Raw genomic sequence first — 16,418 nt, 5'->3', positions numbered from 1 at the left:
GGAGTGTGCATGGTAGGCTAAACATAGCCTTGAGAATGTTTGGTCCAAACAAGTCGTTGGTGCTCATTTGGTTGGGCATGAAAGGTATAATAAAATGATTCGAGACAATGGAAAATGAGTGGAAATTGCTCCAAACTAACCTTTTACCATATTTGAAGTGGGGAATAAAAATTCTAACTGAAGGGTAAAGTGAACAGACAATTTTATCCTTTTATGACAAAATAAAATAAGGAGCCAATTTTACCATTTAGTGTGAAAAAGAGATAGAAGGACGATTCTACCCCTTTAGACGTTCCTTAGGTAAACAGTACCCCTAAAACGAAATGTAAAATGAAAAACGAAACATATAGATGATGGTGTGTGAGTATGGTGGATTTATAAATTATTTAACCTTTTTTTCTTTGCCTATCTAGACAAAAGATAAACTTTAGAGAGAGAAGAGTGTTTATGGAGAGGCCATGAAGTTGGAGAACCAGAGGGTGGTAATGGTAGTTGACTGTGGAAATGGGTGTGAGGGGAGAAAATGAAGGAGTGGAAGTCTGTAGAGAGATAAATGGATGAGGGTAGTTTGGTCCTCTAATTATTTTGATATTTTATAATAAAAATTAATAAAATAGTGAAGGGTAAAATGGACTTTTCACATATTTTAAGGCTCTGTTTGGATAACAAATTTCACAAGGGGGTGGTTGTCCAAAAATAGGCAAACTTTCATCTGCATGTCCTTACCCCAAACCTCAGGGGTGTCTCTATACTTTACCCTAAAAACTACCATAGTACACACACACACACATATATATATAAGTCACTACGATCGCATTTTAATATGTTTTGTACATGCGAATGAGGGTTAGGTTAACAAAGAAGATCCTAGTTATAGATATTAGCAGCAGCAAGAACTAGGGTGCTTTTGCCCTTGAAAGCCCCAGCTATGAGCTTAGGAAGCTTTGAAGGAGGATCATCCTTCGCCAGAAAGCATTTGGACGCCCTCCCAGAAGAAACCCCCTTCTATTTTTAAGGGAGAGGGGACTTACTCGCCTCAACAAGGATGTTCTTCCTCTCCTTCAGTAGCTTAGCAACCTCTACCCTCTTCTTCTTGGTTGTACGAGCCTTGCGAAGAGGAAGTTCCATTGTAGACTGAGAGAGGAGAAGAAGGGTAAAGGAAGCAAAATCAGCTTCAGTATCAGAAGCCTCAAAGTTGATTGGCTCCTCGGGATTTTGAACAATCACGGGAGAATCTTTGAAGATTGCTTCAAGAAGAGAAGAGGAGAGTAAGAACTGAGCAGAAGGAACGTTACTCTAGATGCTCGATTACAAGTACTCAAGTCGGTTATCTGCAAATTTCGAAGAGAAAAAGTCAGTCTTATGACCCAAGAAGTCAAAAATATAACAAAAATGCTTCACTATACAGACAAAGTAAGAAGACTCGCCCAAATCATCAAACACAGGAACTGAAGAAGTATGAAAGCTCGTCCGAACGAGGAAATCCCGAGTAGAAGAGGAGCGCCACACCCCTCCTACCCTAACAATCTTATCTTTCTATTCCTTATCAGAGGTGCTAAGACCAAAAAGAGGGATCTACCCGTCCTAGAGTGGAAGTGGTACCTACCGTCCTCACCTTTTATTCTATTTAATGAATAATAGAAGAGGATATTAGCAAGGTTCAGGGTCAAACCATGAACCCTATTCAAAGCAAAAAAGCAGGAAAGAATGCGAACAAAATTAGACCTGAAGATAGACTAGATTCAACACTGACTGAACTCGAAGGTAGAAAGGATTTAGGGGAAATCTGAAGGCGGGCAAGTGCAGAGCCAAGAAAAGTTTCTCATCCTCTCTCAAAGCCTCACTAATGCTGAAATATAAGTCGTGAAGATACTCCTCTAAAGTAACATTAGAGGGAACATGATTTTTCTTTATCAACTGCGTAGTAGAGATAGATTTCCTCTCTACAATATCCAAGGGGAGAACTATTGAACCTTCAACATGACTAGGGGTACTCACATGGGCATCACTGATTCAAAATCGGATGCCCGAGCGCTATAAGTCCGCTCACTACTCTCTTAACTTATAATGAAAGAGTGAAATGAAAGAGCGAGATAGTAAAAGAATGACTGACCTTGACAAACGAGGTGAAGACTGAATAATAGCAGATGAATTTTGGCTCAAATCCAATGTATGATTGCAAGTGTAGATAACCAAACAGCAAGAATACAATATATAGAAGATACAAGGCAAATAACGAAGAGGCAAGCACGAGACCCCAAAAATCAAAAACGTAAGTGACAATGATGAGCAGTAACAGCCGCAGAAACTTTTCCACTTTCTAAAACAGTTATAATTCCATACATGAATTTGATTTATAAAAGGAATTGGGGGCAAAGTGTGGAAGGAAATTTCCCCACCAATCGTAATACACCACGCGCTACATAATAAGAAAGACCCATTACTAGAATAACCAGCCAGCCCAGAAGCCTAACACATTCAGAAGCCCAACAAGAAAGGCCTCTACGCATTCGGGCCAAAATTAAGCAGAAGAACGCAGCCCAAGATGCGGCCCAGACCAAGAACGATCATAAAACCCATAACGACTGTCATGAAGGAAATCGTAAGAAAATAGGGACCATGAATGCCCACGTCAAAAAATCGTAGGAACAACTCCATGAAAAGCTCTGTAAAAAATATATAAATAAAGGATGAATGAGAAGAGAAGGGCATCGAATTCTAATTCTTCTTCTTCTGTTGTAAAAACTCGTTTCAATTCAATTATATTTTCTTATTCATAATTTTTGCATTTTTCTTAAGTGTTTTGGTGTAAAAATCTGCACCTACATGGTTGAAGCCTTGTTTGTAACGCAGGAATTAAATTGGTACAAGTTTATTTATCTTTTTCTTTTCACATTTCGTGTGAAAACCGTGATTGAAAAACACCCTAACGGTGATTGTGTCGTTTTACACCAATTGGGTGTAAAAATATGTGAATGTGAGAAAGATATAAATAGTTGTTGTTTTTTTTTTTTTGCCGCAACACATCCCGGGCCAACTTCACCCACCCTCCACCACCACCACCCCACACCTAAGGAGAGCTATTTGTTTCTCTCTCTAAGCTCGAATTTTTGTTTTGATTCTTTTGGTGTAGATTTGTGCATTTGATTTAAAATGTGTATATTGGTTACCTGATTTGGAAAATTAAACTTGTAATAGCATGTTTTGTGAGTTGATATGGTGTATTTGAGGTGTAATTTGTGGAGTTGGTCTATTGACTTTTGAAATGGGTCTTGTGATTTTGTGTAAAAATTGGTGGTGTATGAAGTTGCTAATTGAGAATTTGATTATGGTTTTTTTTTGGTCAAGATTTGAGGTGTGTGTGAACATGTGAGGTTGTAATTGTTAAATACTTGGTGTGCCATGGAGAACACAAGGTGTTTGATGAAATGTCAAAAAGGGTATGTGAGGCTAGAATTGGGTGCTTTGATTGCAATGTGAAATGTGTATGTGCATCCTAGTAAACTGTTTGCAATAGTTTTGAAAGGTTAGTGGTCTATGTAAATGTAAGTTTTTGTATGAAAGTATGTTGTGCCAACATGGTGAGATAGGTGTGTTGAGGATTTTGTGTGACCCATTGTAATCATTCTTTTGGTATAATATTTGATGGTAAGGGGAGTATGCATGGTGGTCTTTATGTTTTTGAAAAGAGTGTGCAAAAATCTTGCCAACAGGTGTGAGAAACATTGGTGTTAATAGTGTGAAAAACTGGTTTTATATGAATTTATATCTTTTTTTTTAAAGGGTATTTTATTGAATAAATCTCAAATGCTGAATTATTAAGTTATTAGCATTCAAGTTCTAAAATCGCTTACTATCTTTTCTTTATTTTATGGTCCATCTAAATTTTTTTTTCTTTAGTTCACTAAAATAAAAAATGTAATAAGATGATGTAAGTAATAAAATCTACCATAGCATTATATATATATATATATATATATATATAAATCACTACGATTGTATTTTAATATGTTTTGAAGATGTGATGAGGGTCAGGTTAGCAACGAAGATCCTAGTTGTAGGTATCTTTGTTTATTAAGGTGCAAGTCTAACAATCTCTTTGTCATCATCATATACAAATATTGAGGTGTGAATCTAATTGTTTGGAAGAGGATTTTATAAGGATTATATAGTCCAAATTTCATGCTAAAATTCATTTGTAATAAATTACACGAATCAGTAGAAATTTTATACTCTCTCTTTTAATCAAATTATACTATTAACTTTGGCCGTCTCGTACAATTTCATTTTATGGTATTTTGAATTTAATTCATATTTTATTTTCTTTGCCCAAAGTACACTAATTTAAAGGAAAGCTCATGAGAAGTGTCATAAGGGAGACCTCATAGTAGCATTATGCTGAAGGAAAAGGGGTGGATAGAAGATAGAAATGAAGAAATGAACTTCCTTCGTTGGGTAGAGAGGTAGTTAAGAGAAAAGAAAAGAGGATGGATGAGTCATCCTTCTTCCTTTACAATTTTCTTCCCTCCAAAATTGGACAAAAGACGAAGGAAAAGGGCAAGGCTATTATAAAGGTTTTTAAAATTACAAAACTTTCCTTATAATTAACATTTACTCTTCCCTTCTCTCATAACAAACAAAATAAGACATTATCTCATTCTCCTCTTCTCTTCAATAGAACCAAACAAAAAGACGAAAGGACACAATCTCTTCTCTAGGGATGTTTCGTTTATCTATTCTTCTCTCTCTTGTGAGATATATATTTTGAGAAGATTGTAAAAAAATATATTCTGTAATTGGCAATTTTTGAAAATAAAACAAGTCTTTGTCAAGTTGTAAGTCAAGATACCATATCCGGATCAACAGCGACTACTGAAAGGAAAGGTTGTTCAAAGTTACCATAACTGAGATATTTCGAAGAAGGTAAGAACAACACATTAGAAAGGATTCTAAAAAGGTTACGACACATTCGACACTTGGTATTTATTTCAAAAACTTACCATAAAGTGTTTTTCAGCCTTATTGAACCAGTATTCAAGCTCTGGTAAACTTGAAGCGGTTCAGCCCTTCTGAACAGGTTCAAGTTGTCCTGATAGCAGTTTACTTTTAGTTACCTTTTCCAGAATTCTTTCCTACTTGTTTCAAAATCGTACCAAATCCTATGCACGAAATTTTTCATATTTTCAGAGGGATTAGGTCATTCTAAACTCTATATAAACCTTGTCATACACATAAGTTTATTCACGGCTTTTGCATACAAAATTCAGATCTATTAGAGAGATATCTTTAAAAGATATTTTTTAATCATTCAGAAAATCAATCTGATTTTTCTGATTTTATTTTTGAGAGCACACACATAAATACAAGAGTGATTTAGTAGTGTTGTTCTCTATCTCATCGGGATTGGAGCATAATTGAAGATTTAGAAATTCTGAAAAAGCAGAATTCATTCATTCTTCATCAAATTCAGATTTAGAAGAAAAGGGGTGAAGCGATCACACTTTGAAGGGGTCAGAGCATTCATGGAGTGTTGTCTGATCTACCTACAACTCTTCTATAGAGATCAAGAGTAAGCCTGAGGTCGAGAGTTGTTGGACGGGGGAGTCGCAAAGCCAGGGATTGTCAGCAATTGGTTTTTGGTAGAACGATAGGGTGTGAGACTGAATCAAAGTTCGGTATAGTTTGTTTTAAACATAATGGATCGTTTATCTCAGGACTGCAAAATCTAACGAGGTTTTTCCTGTTACAATTGGTCTATTTTACCGATTGGGGTTTCCTCGCTAAAATCATAGTGCCATCTCTCAAACTCTATTTCCTTTACTTGCACTTTATTTTGACTTTGTGGTTTAATTTTAGTTTTATTTCGGTAAAAATAAAATAAGTAAAAATTGGATAAAAGAGCAAGTTAAATATGTTTACCATCCTCTAGGTTATCTATCCATTTTATATTTGACAACCATTCCGCTACAAACTCTCAACAAGTGGTATCAGAGCCATCCTCTATACATTTAGTTGTTCCTTATGGAATTTTTTTTTTTTTTTTAAAAAAAAAAAAAAATCTCTGTTTTTGTTTTCAAAATTTGATATGGATAGTGTTCTTAAGGAAGGTGAATCTATTCAACATACTCCTTTGTTTGATTTTAAAAAAAAATCTCCGTTTTTGTTTTCAAAATCTGATGTGGATAGTGTTCTTAAGGAAGGTGGATCTATTCAACATACTCCTTTTTTTAATGGTGGTAACTATGCTCTTTAAAAACCTAACATGACAGCCTTTCTTATGACTTAAGCTAAATATGTTTGGGCTGTAATTGAAAAAGGTTATAAAAAACCTACAGTCACAAAGGATGGTGTTACCATTGAAAAGGAAGAGTCTAAGTGGACTCAAGCTGAGAATAATGCTCAAGAAGGAAACACCAAAGCTTTGTTTTCTTTATTCAAATCTGTTGTCCAATCTAAGTTAGCTCATATTGCTCATTGTAAAATTGCAAAAAAGGCATGGGATATACTTCAACTTACCCATGAGGGTATAGATGAAGTCAAACCTTCAAAGATTGAGATGTTTGTGTTTCAATTTGAAAATCTTAAAATGGAAGAAGATGAAACCTTTTCTGAGTTTTACATGAAACTCAACCATATTGTGTCTAGCCTTCAAAACCTAGGAAATAAAGTGACAGATAAGAAGATTAACAAGAAAATTCTTAGATCTTTGCCTGAAAGGTTCATACTCAAAGTTGAAACACTACAAGCAACTCAAAACATCACTACCATGCAAGTTAATGAGGTTGTAGGTCATATTAAGAATTATGAGATGAAGTGCTATGGAAATTCCCTAAAACCTAAAGACTTAGCCTAAAAGCTTCAAATTCTAATTCTTCCAAGTCTGAGGTTAGATATGATAGTGAGTCTGATGAAGAAATTGCTCTCATCACTAAGAAGTTTAGAAATTTGATCAAGTCTGAAAATATAAATTCATTTAAGAAAGAGGGAGAGTCAAGGTTTAGGAATAAAGAGTTTTCATCTAGGGGAAGTGAGAGACAAGATAAAAGGAAATAAGAGGAGTCTAAAGGAACTGAGATTAAATGTTAGACATGCGGTGGTATAAGTTATACATCAACAGTTTGTCTAAGTCCTAAAAATAGTTTTGTTGCTAAGAAAGAGTCCAAAAATAAAAAGAAGGGTAAAACAATGAAAGTTTCAGTTTCTAAGGATAATGATGCTTCTTTTTCTGATGATGATTCTTCTTGTGATAATGATAATGATAATATTTTTGCTTTTGTTGCTTTTATGAATAATGATGCTTCTAAAATGTAATGACCCGGTCATTTTCCTTCCTTTCCTTTTCTCAGATTTCATAGATATTTTTTTTCCGTTGACCTTTTTCCTTTCTGAGTTTGGTTTCCCGTCACTTAGTGTTATCTTGAATGCTCGGGGATGGTTTCTGAGACTCTTTTATGTAGATTGACGACTTCCTCTGAGGATCGAGTCATTTTTACGTTTTCACTTTTGTGACACTATTCACTTTTCGTCTTTTTCTCGGTTGTCACTTTGTTAGCATAACCTCACTTTTTGTGTTTGAATTTGATTCCGGTTTTACATGCATCCACGATGTTTAAATTTCATGCTATGTGTATTTTCACTTTTGTAGAAAAGTATACTAAGTGCTTACTTTTCTTGTAAAGGGTATAGACGCATAACCTTTTTGTAATTTTTCTAACTTTTGGGGTTTTGTGTAATTACTGTAAAGTAATTATTTTTCATCTTAGGGACCATTTTGTAATTTAATTTGGAAGATATTTTCAAAATAGACCTTTTTGCAATTTTTAAAAAGTGTGACAAGTGTCATATTCTCATTGGTTCACTTGTTGACATTTGTGTGGAGACACTTTGAGGCCTTGGATGATGACACATGGAGGGTGGAGATTCACCCACTTGTTGGCCTAGGATTGGTGCACTTGTTGGCTTAGATGGTTGATAAGTGTGGGCTTGATATTAAGCTTAGGATGGAGCCTTGGATGAGTGACAAGTGTAGGCTCACAATTTGATCTTGCATCAGTGTGTGTGTGAGAGGTAGTGTAAGAGCACATAGTGAGTGGAGGATCTCTATCCCCTCCACTCATAATTCAACTTCATCATTTTCCATTTCCTCCCTCTCTTGTAAAGAAAACCCTAGCCTCCATGGATGGAGTCTAAAGCCTTAAGCTTTGACCTTGATTTTTTAGGGCCATCCATTGATTTCCAAGCTTGAACTTGGGAATACATTTTGTTCCCCTCATCTTCCTCTTCATAACCCTAGAAGGGTTTGCCATTTTGTGTTGATTTTGCCTTGGATTCTAGAGAGATACTTCTCTAGTGAGGTAGGGGATGTTATAGGGTTATATGTTTGTTATCTTGCATGTTTTTTATTCTTATACAACTTGTATGCATGTATTGTATTAATTTGAGAAATTATGATTAATGGTAGTTTGCTTATAACTCATTTTGGACTAGATATATGGCATGGCCATGACTTGATCTTTGTTGTATATTAAATTGGGATGATTTAAATGAGTTTTCAAATCTAGAGATTAAATTGATTTAATTTGATTTAAATTCTAGTAAATTGTATTTTACTTCTATTCTATTTTAGACTTGAGATATGGTATGACTATGATTTGGTACTTAATATATATTAATTTGGAATCATTTGAATAACTTTTGAAATCTAGAGATTTGATTAATTTAAATTAATTAAATTATATATGATGTTATCTTGCTCATTTGATACTTCTGATTTGATATATGTAATGAGCATGCTATGTTGTTTAACATATATTAATTTGATGTTATTTGAATATGATTTGAAATCTAGAGAATCTGATTATCTTGTTTAATTAAATTCTATCTAATGGTTCCATGAATCTATTGGTATTTAAGAAGTTGTTTCTATATTCAAATCATGGACTTGAACTTGTTATGTATTCACTTTGCTGTGTTTTGAGCATTGGACAACTTTATTGTTATATTTATATTCATGAGAACATGTTTTCTTTATAGAATATATTGTTGCCTTGTGTAATGAATTGTACACCGACATTATATATGCCATTTTAGAATTGAAACTCTAAGGCATGGATTGTGTGGTTTCAACCTACTTGTGCATTATATAAATTACGTATAAGTTGTGAACTTATTTGATTATTTTGGATTCTCTTGGGACATAGTTACTAGTAATATGGCTAGAGTTTGGCTCTAGTGCGGGAGGTATGAGTTCTCCCCAATTGAGATAGTGCGTACTTAGGGTGGTCTTCCCTGCGGGTTAGTGCCCGGAATAACCATTGAGGTCTCGACAGAATTCCGAGCTTAGATGTCCAAGTCTTCCACTATTTGTTTTCGCATTCAATTCCAAGTTAACAATCATGTTTATATTGTAACTTGTGGTTTTGGTTTTGGCGATTTTGATGTTGTTAAGTACATCTATGTTTTATGATTTTAATGAATCATTTTGATGTTGTTAAGTACATCTATGTTTTATGATTTTTGTGAATCATTTTGATGTTGTTAAGCGCATCTATGTTTTATGATTTTAGTGAATCATTGTGAACTTTGATTTTGTTAAGTACATTATGCCTTATATGTTCAAATGTGGTTTAGGAATGATCCTATAGATTCATTTAGAATATAGACATTAGGTGACATGACCCACTTTGGTTATTCTAGCATTTTAGATTTCAAGTTGATAACTTTGAGAATCTACATCTTGTTACTTTGTATAGCATGCTCTCATGTTACTTGAATTGCACGAATGATGTGATTTGTGTTAGAAATGATCTTAGGTAGCTTAGGATGCTCCCTGGGTCACACTTTGACATAGACGTTAGGTGGCATGAGCCCCTTTAACATGTTTCACCTTAAGGTGATAAAATTGTAAAAAGTTAGGTTGATGCCTGCTCATCTCCTACGAGTAGCTTTATGTTACTCACCCACGTTGTGGGGACATTTTTTTAGGTACGAAGACTTGGTTCGTGATGCTCATCATTCCTTGGATGGCTTGTAGTTCTTAAGTTTCCATTTCATGCAAATGTTAGCATGAGATGCCTTTTGTAGCTTTATTTGACAAAATGTGTATATTTGATTTCATATATGTAATGTGCACATGAGTGCACTCCTTACAATGTATTTGACATGTATGAGATGAGGCTGGAGGCCAATGACATGTATTTGTATCCTATGTAGTTTTGACTTCATAATATATTATGAAAATATTGAAAAAAATGTAGAATTATTGTTTCACCATGTTTGCATCGGGTGTGGGAATTCCCTTTTGATTCTTCCGTAGGATCTCATTAATCATGCATGAAGTGTGGCAAAGGGCCAAATGGTAATTTCCAATCATTTGTTAATTTTGGTTTTCAAAATTTTCGTTTCAAATTTATTTTCGCCTTTTGGCCGTCGGGGGGTCGGATTTTGCATTGATCGTTTTGGGGAGCTGCGGACCATTCCTGTGTACTCAAAATCCCTTATTACATTTGTGTGCATATTCGTTTCAGCCTAGAAGTGCATTTGGGGTCAAATGTATGTTTGGTGCAAACTTGCATTTTTGCCGTTTTGAGCCTAAACTGAGCATAAGGGCATTTTGGGATTTTCACATAAAAAATAAAGTTTTCTTTTGGTATGGTTGGCTAGAAAACATGATTTTGAGGATATTTTCTTCTTTGTGTTTTTTTCAAAAAGGCCCAGAAAGCCCTCAAAATCACATTTCAAACTCAGATTTCTACTAAGCTTTTAGCAGAACGAGCGCTCGAAGATGTCGCTCGAGCGCTCGAAGATGGGGTAGAGAGTTTTGGCCCTTGGGCATGTGCCATTCGAGCCCTCAAAGCCCTTGCTCGAGCGCTCGAGGTACTGTTCATGTGTGTGTGTGTTTGTGTCTTGGTTCAACACTGCACCTCCAACTTCAAACTATCATATCTTCTTTGTTTTAACTCCGAATTAGTCCTTTCTTGAGTCTAAATTGACTGTGTCGAAATAAGCTTTCCAATGATACCAATTAGAGCTTTATATTCTTCTTTTAGCTCTAGATATTAAAGTTTTAGTAAGGTGGTGTCTGTTTTTGGTTCGAACCAGGATAGGTTTTCCCTTCCTTCGACTTCAGAACTTGATATCTTTGTCGTCCAGACTCCGAATCAGGTGATTCTTGAGTCTAAATTTATTAATTTTTTGTTTTCTTTCCAATGGTGTGCACAGTGGCACCCATTTTAATGTGGAATGACCATTTTGCCCCTAGGTTCATTCTTGTCCATTTTTGAAACATTGCTTCCGCATTTGTTCTCTTTGGGTTTCGTGACCTCATTGAGAGTCACATTAGTGTCTTAGAGACGTGTTGTATCTCTAGAGACCATTTTTCTATCCTTTGCTTCCGCATTTTGGATCCGTTTTGGGTCATCACAGGACACACTGTGTTGAAAAATCTAGGGTCGTCACATAAAAGATTTTCCTTGTCTGACATAGATGACTCGGATTTTGAGAACATAACAAAACCTAATGATGAAGATTGTTACAAGGAAGCAACAAAGGAAAATTATGATAAAGCCTTCAATGAATTGTATGTTACATATGTTCAAACAAAGAAAGATTTCAATAAGTAATGTAGAGAATTGAAAGAAGTTGAGAAACAAATAGATGCTCTGAAAAAGGAAAGTGAACAGAAATAGAAGGAAATAGAAGATCGTCAAGGAAAGGTAAGATTCCTAGAAGGTGAGGTAAGTCAAGTTAATTCTGCAAAAAAAAATCTCTTATTTCTAAATTAGAATTTCTTGAAATTGAATTGAAAAAGTCACAAGAGAAATTGATTGAATTTACTTTTGGGCAGATTAAACTTGATGAGATGATTAATGTTGGTAAGAATATATGTGAATGACAAAACTGGCTTAGGTTTTAATGAGGCTTCATGTAGTAAAGAGGGTAAAACTGTTTTTGTAAAACCCAATAACTTGAATGTGCCTAAAAATAAATCTAAGGTTGTTGATTCATCACATGCTAATATGTTTTATGTGCCTACTATTTTGCATTGCACTTATTGTAGTAGAAATGGATATAACCAACATTGCTTTAGGAAGAGAAGAGAATTTTTTTTTTTCTGAATTTCATGTTTTTAGTTCTTATGCTAAGAAAAGGGTTCATGCTAGAAAGTAAAATTTTTTAAATCAACCCAATTATTCTCATGCTAAGAATTACTCAAACAAGAAAAAGGTTGAAATTGAAAAGTCTTTTCAAAAGTTGAATGTAAAGACTGCATGGATCAAAAAGGAAGACTTGGTTAATTTTGGGCCTATTGATGCTATGGGACTTGTTTCTATTAGGTCTATGGGTGCAAACCCCTTTAACTAAGTCCTAAAGAGTTTTTATGGTCATGGACTATGCTTTGATGAATATCTTGTTTCCATTGGACTATATCTTGTAGTTTAAGATTTAAGTTGTTTTTCTTTCATGAGAAAGTAATGATCATGTTTTTCTTGCCATTGCATGAGTGATAATTATTTCTCTTGAATTAATTATTTTTGAAAGCACATTGGGGACACATGATTGTTTGATGGAAAGGTTCTTGATGTGTAATCTATATGCTGAAAGACAATTTGTTGTATTTATTTCTTTTTAGAGGTGAGTCTCTTGAGTTCATATATTTCATGTGCACTAGTCTAACTTTGAAAATTTTAATTAAAAATCATTGTAAAGTTGACTAGGTCATATTGCTCATAAAAGTTATAAAGGTTATTGTTTTTTTAAAAAAATAAATAAAGTACGTGTTTGGAAAAAAAAAAAAAAAAATGAAATTTTAGCATGAAAAGAAAAGTGGTGTGTGTCGTGCCAATGCACCAAATTGCAATGAAGTGTGGCCAAGTTTGAATTTATAAAATGCCACTACTACCTCTAACTACTAATATAGCTAGGGTGAGTAGGGATCGTCCCAAGGGATTAGTTGCGTATTTGAAATGGAAATAAGGTTGGATTAATAGGTCAAGTGATCAAAAGATGGTTTAATTGGTTAATCAAACTACAATGTAAATGAATTTTAAATACAAAGCAACTAAAGTAAATAAAGAGTAGAGAACAAAAGAGAAGGATCTTAGGATTTAGAGGTCACCACTAAGCATCACCATTCCAGATACTCAATGTGTAATGAATGAGGGAAAATATGTGTTGCAATACTAAAAGGTGTGATTGATTGAATCAACAAGCATGGATGACTAATTAAGTATACATTGTCTAGACAACCTAGTGAATAGTACAATATATCAAACTAAGTCATTATTCCTTCCTTTAAGCTCACAATCAATACACTAACAAGTTAAAGAATTATACTACTTGCATTCATAAGCATATAATATCAAACAACAAGCATCAAGAAATGAGCATGAACCATCAAACAAATCAGAATAGTATTCTATTTAAGCACTATTCCTTGACAATCTCTAGATTCATAGCATCAATACACACAGATATGCATCAATATCATAAAACCAAGAGATAAACACATGAACATCTATTATAGCATACATAGACATATGAATAGAATGAAATGATCAATTGGAAGTATTAAACAACACAAATCATTGTAAAAACAAGATTCATATATATATCAAATGTCAAGACAAGATTACAACACAAATCCCCTCAAAATACAAAACATCAAGATCTAGAAGGCATGCTTAGGGCTAACTCTAGCCTCAAGAAGATGTTTAGCCACTCATTGATGTAGTCATCCAACCCTCAAGGTCTATCTCCATGGTAGGAATGATATTCTTCTTGATGGAAACCCTAGATGAATGAAAGAACTCCCAAATGGTGTGTATCTCTCTAATCTCTACCCTCCTCTCCAAGATTGTAAAAATATCTATCTATTCATTCATTTTTCTTTTTTTTTTTTCTTTTTTTTTTTGTGTAAAATGGCTCAAAATCCTTATATAGGTAGCTCAACTATCACACCCAATGGTCAGGTCACGTGCATTAGGGCCCTCTCAATGATTGCACCACGAGCCATCTTTTAATGAGCTGGACTCTGTTTTATTTCAGACTTGAGGAGATTCGATCGATCGAATTCTGATGAGATCGATCAAACTCTGGCCAGATCAATCGAAGTATGACCAGATCGATCAATCCTTGGCGGCACCTTTTTGGAATACGACAAATCTGAGATATTTTTGGGATATTTTGGGGAAAAAGACAAAATTGGTAGGTGGGGATAAGATCAAAGAAGTTCGATCGATCTGAAGGAAAGTTGGATCGATCGAAGATGAAAATTCTTGAGGATAAGGAGAAGGGGTTTGATCTATCTTGGTGAGGCTAGATCGATCACTGTGAGATCGATTTAGGCTTGGCTTGATCAATCGAAACTTGTTATTTTCCACCACTCTACTTCTACTTTGCTTCTTCCTTCCATTCAGCTTGAGATTGCTTCTTTTATGCTCTAATTTGGCTGAATTGACTTATTTTGGAGTGCCTGAAAAGGGCAATAACATGAAATTAGTCTAAAATGGGAAAATAAGATAGATAAAGGTTCTAGAATACTCGAGCTTAAGGGGTTTAAATACGTACTTTTCAGTGCTTATCAAAAAGAAAAATCAAAAGAATGCTGAAAATCTTTGCTAAGGAAAAGACTACCTATTGAGACTAGTTTGAAAGCTCCTACTAGATTTTGAAGAGGAGCTAATGAGTAAAAAGAAAAGAGGAGATAAGTCAAAATTGGGAATTGTTGTCTACTCTTTAGAGTGAAAGTCGCCTTACTTAGAAAAATTTGCTCAAAACAATCTTATCTTGATACTTTTCGATCAATATGATTTAGACAGTTGATCAATGTGATTTGATTAAAATTTGATGAGATTGGATTGTACACACACATATGTGAACTTGCTAGACAAAATTCTAATTTTTTATAAAAATTGCAAGTTGAATTTCATGTTGTGATTGCATGCTTGAAAATTGATTTGATTGAATAATTTGTAGGGTCTAAAAATTGTGTTTTAAAATTCTCTTGAATTCTTCAGAAATTTTTGGATCTCATATATGTTTGAAATTCATGGAAATTGCTATGTCATATTATTTTTGTTCAAATATCAGAAAAATAAAAAAATTAAAATTGAAAAATGAAAAAAAAAATTCAAAAAGATTTTCCTTTTAGTTTTTATTAAGAATTTTTGTTTTTTGATTGGATGGAGATATCATATGTGTAATTTTGAACATGATTGGTTTTATATATCTTGTGGATGGAACATGCGTTATCTTGGATACTTTTCTTTGGTTCTATTGCTATAATATATCATTATGTTTTTGTGCTTATTGCAATATCTTATGCATGGATGATAGTTTTGATCCCTCTCATTGTTAATTCTCCCACATTATTTCTTTTTCTTCTTTGTTAAGCTTTATTTGTCAATTTGTACCAAAAAGGGGTAGAAGTGTGCATATTTGAGGGGGGAGAGTTTCTAGAATTAAGGGTGAGATATATATATATATATATATTCACATATTGATATATGTTGATTGTTTATCTTTCTTAATTAAGCTTCACGGGTAGTTTTGTTGACCTATTGTGTAGATTACAGGTTGCTACATGTGTTGAAGCTTCATGATGTTCACGAAGAGTTCCGTTATATTTCTTTGACAATTCATTGTAATTTGCTTTTTCTGCTTAGGTAAATTATATGTTGTTTTAGGGTTTTGTCACAAAATTGCCAAAGAGGGAGATTGTGAGATATATATTTTAGGAAGATTATAAAAATATATACTCTGTAATTAGCAATTTTCGGAAACAAAATAAGTCCTTGTCGAATTGTAATTCGAGTTACCATATCCGGATCGACAGCGACTGTGGAAAGGAATTGTTGTTCAAAGTTATAAAAACTGAGATCTTTCGAAGAAGGTAAGAACAATACATTAGGAAGGATTCTAAAAGGTTAAGACACATTATACACTTGGTATTTATTTCAAAAACTTACCATAAAGTGTTTTTCAGCCTTATTGAACGGGTATTCAAGTTCTGGTAAACTTGAACCTGTTTAAGGCTTCAAGTTGGCTTCGCAATAACCAACTGTCAAACTTGAACCGGTTCAGCCCCTCTGAACCAGTTCAAGGTGTCCTGACAGCAGTCTATTTTCAGTTACCTTTTCCAAAATTCTTTCTTACTTGTTTTAGAATTATACCAAATCCTATGCATGAAATTTTTTATATTTTCAGATAAATTAGGTCATTCTAAACTCTATATAAACCTTGTCATACACATAGGTTTATTCACGGCTTTTGTATACAAAATTTAGATCTATTAGAGAGCCATATTTGAGAGATATTTTTTATTCATTCAGAAAATCAATTTGATTTTTCTGATTTTATTTTTGAGAGCACACACATAAACACAAGGGTGATTTAGTAGTGTTATTCTTTATCTCATC

This window comes from Cornus florida, unplaced genomic scaffold, assembly GCF_030987335.1.
Source record: "Cornus florida cultivar Cherokee Brave unplaced genomic scaffold, ASM3098733v1 CherokeeBrave_3.0.0_Hap2_Chr05, whole genome shotgun sequence".
NCBI classification, from domain to species: domain Eukaryota; kingdom Viridiplantae; phylum Streptophyta; class Magnoliopsida; order Cornales; family Cornaceae; genus Cornus; species Cornus florida.
Note: the sequence above shows the minus strand (reverse complement) of the source record.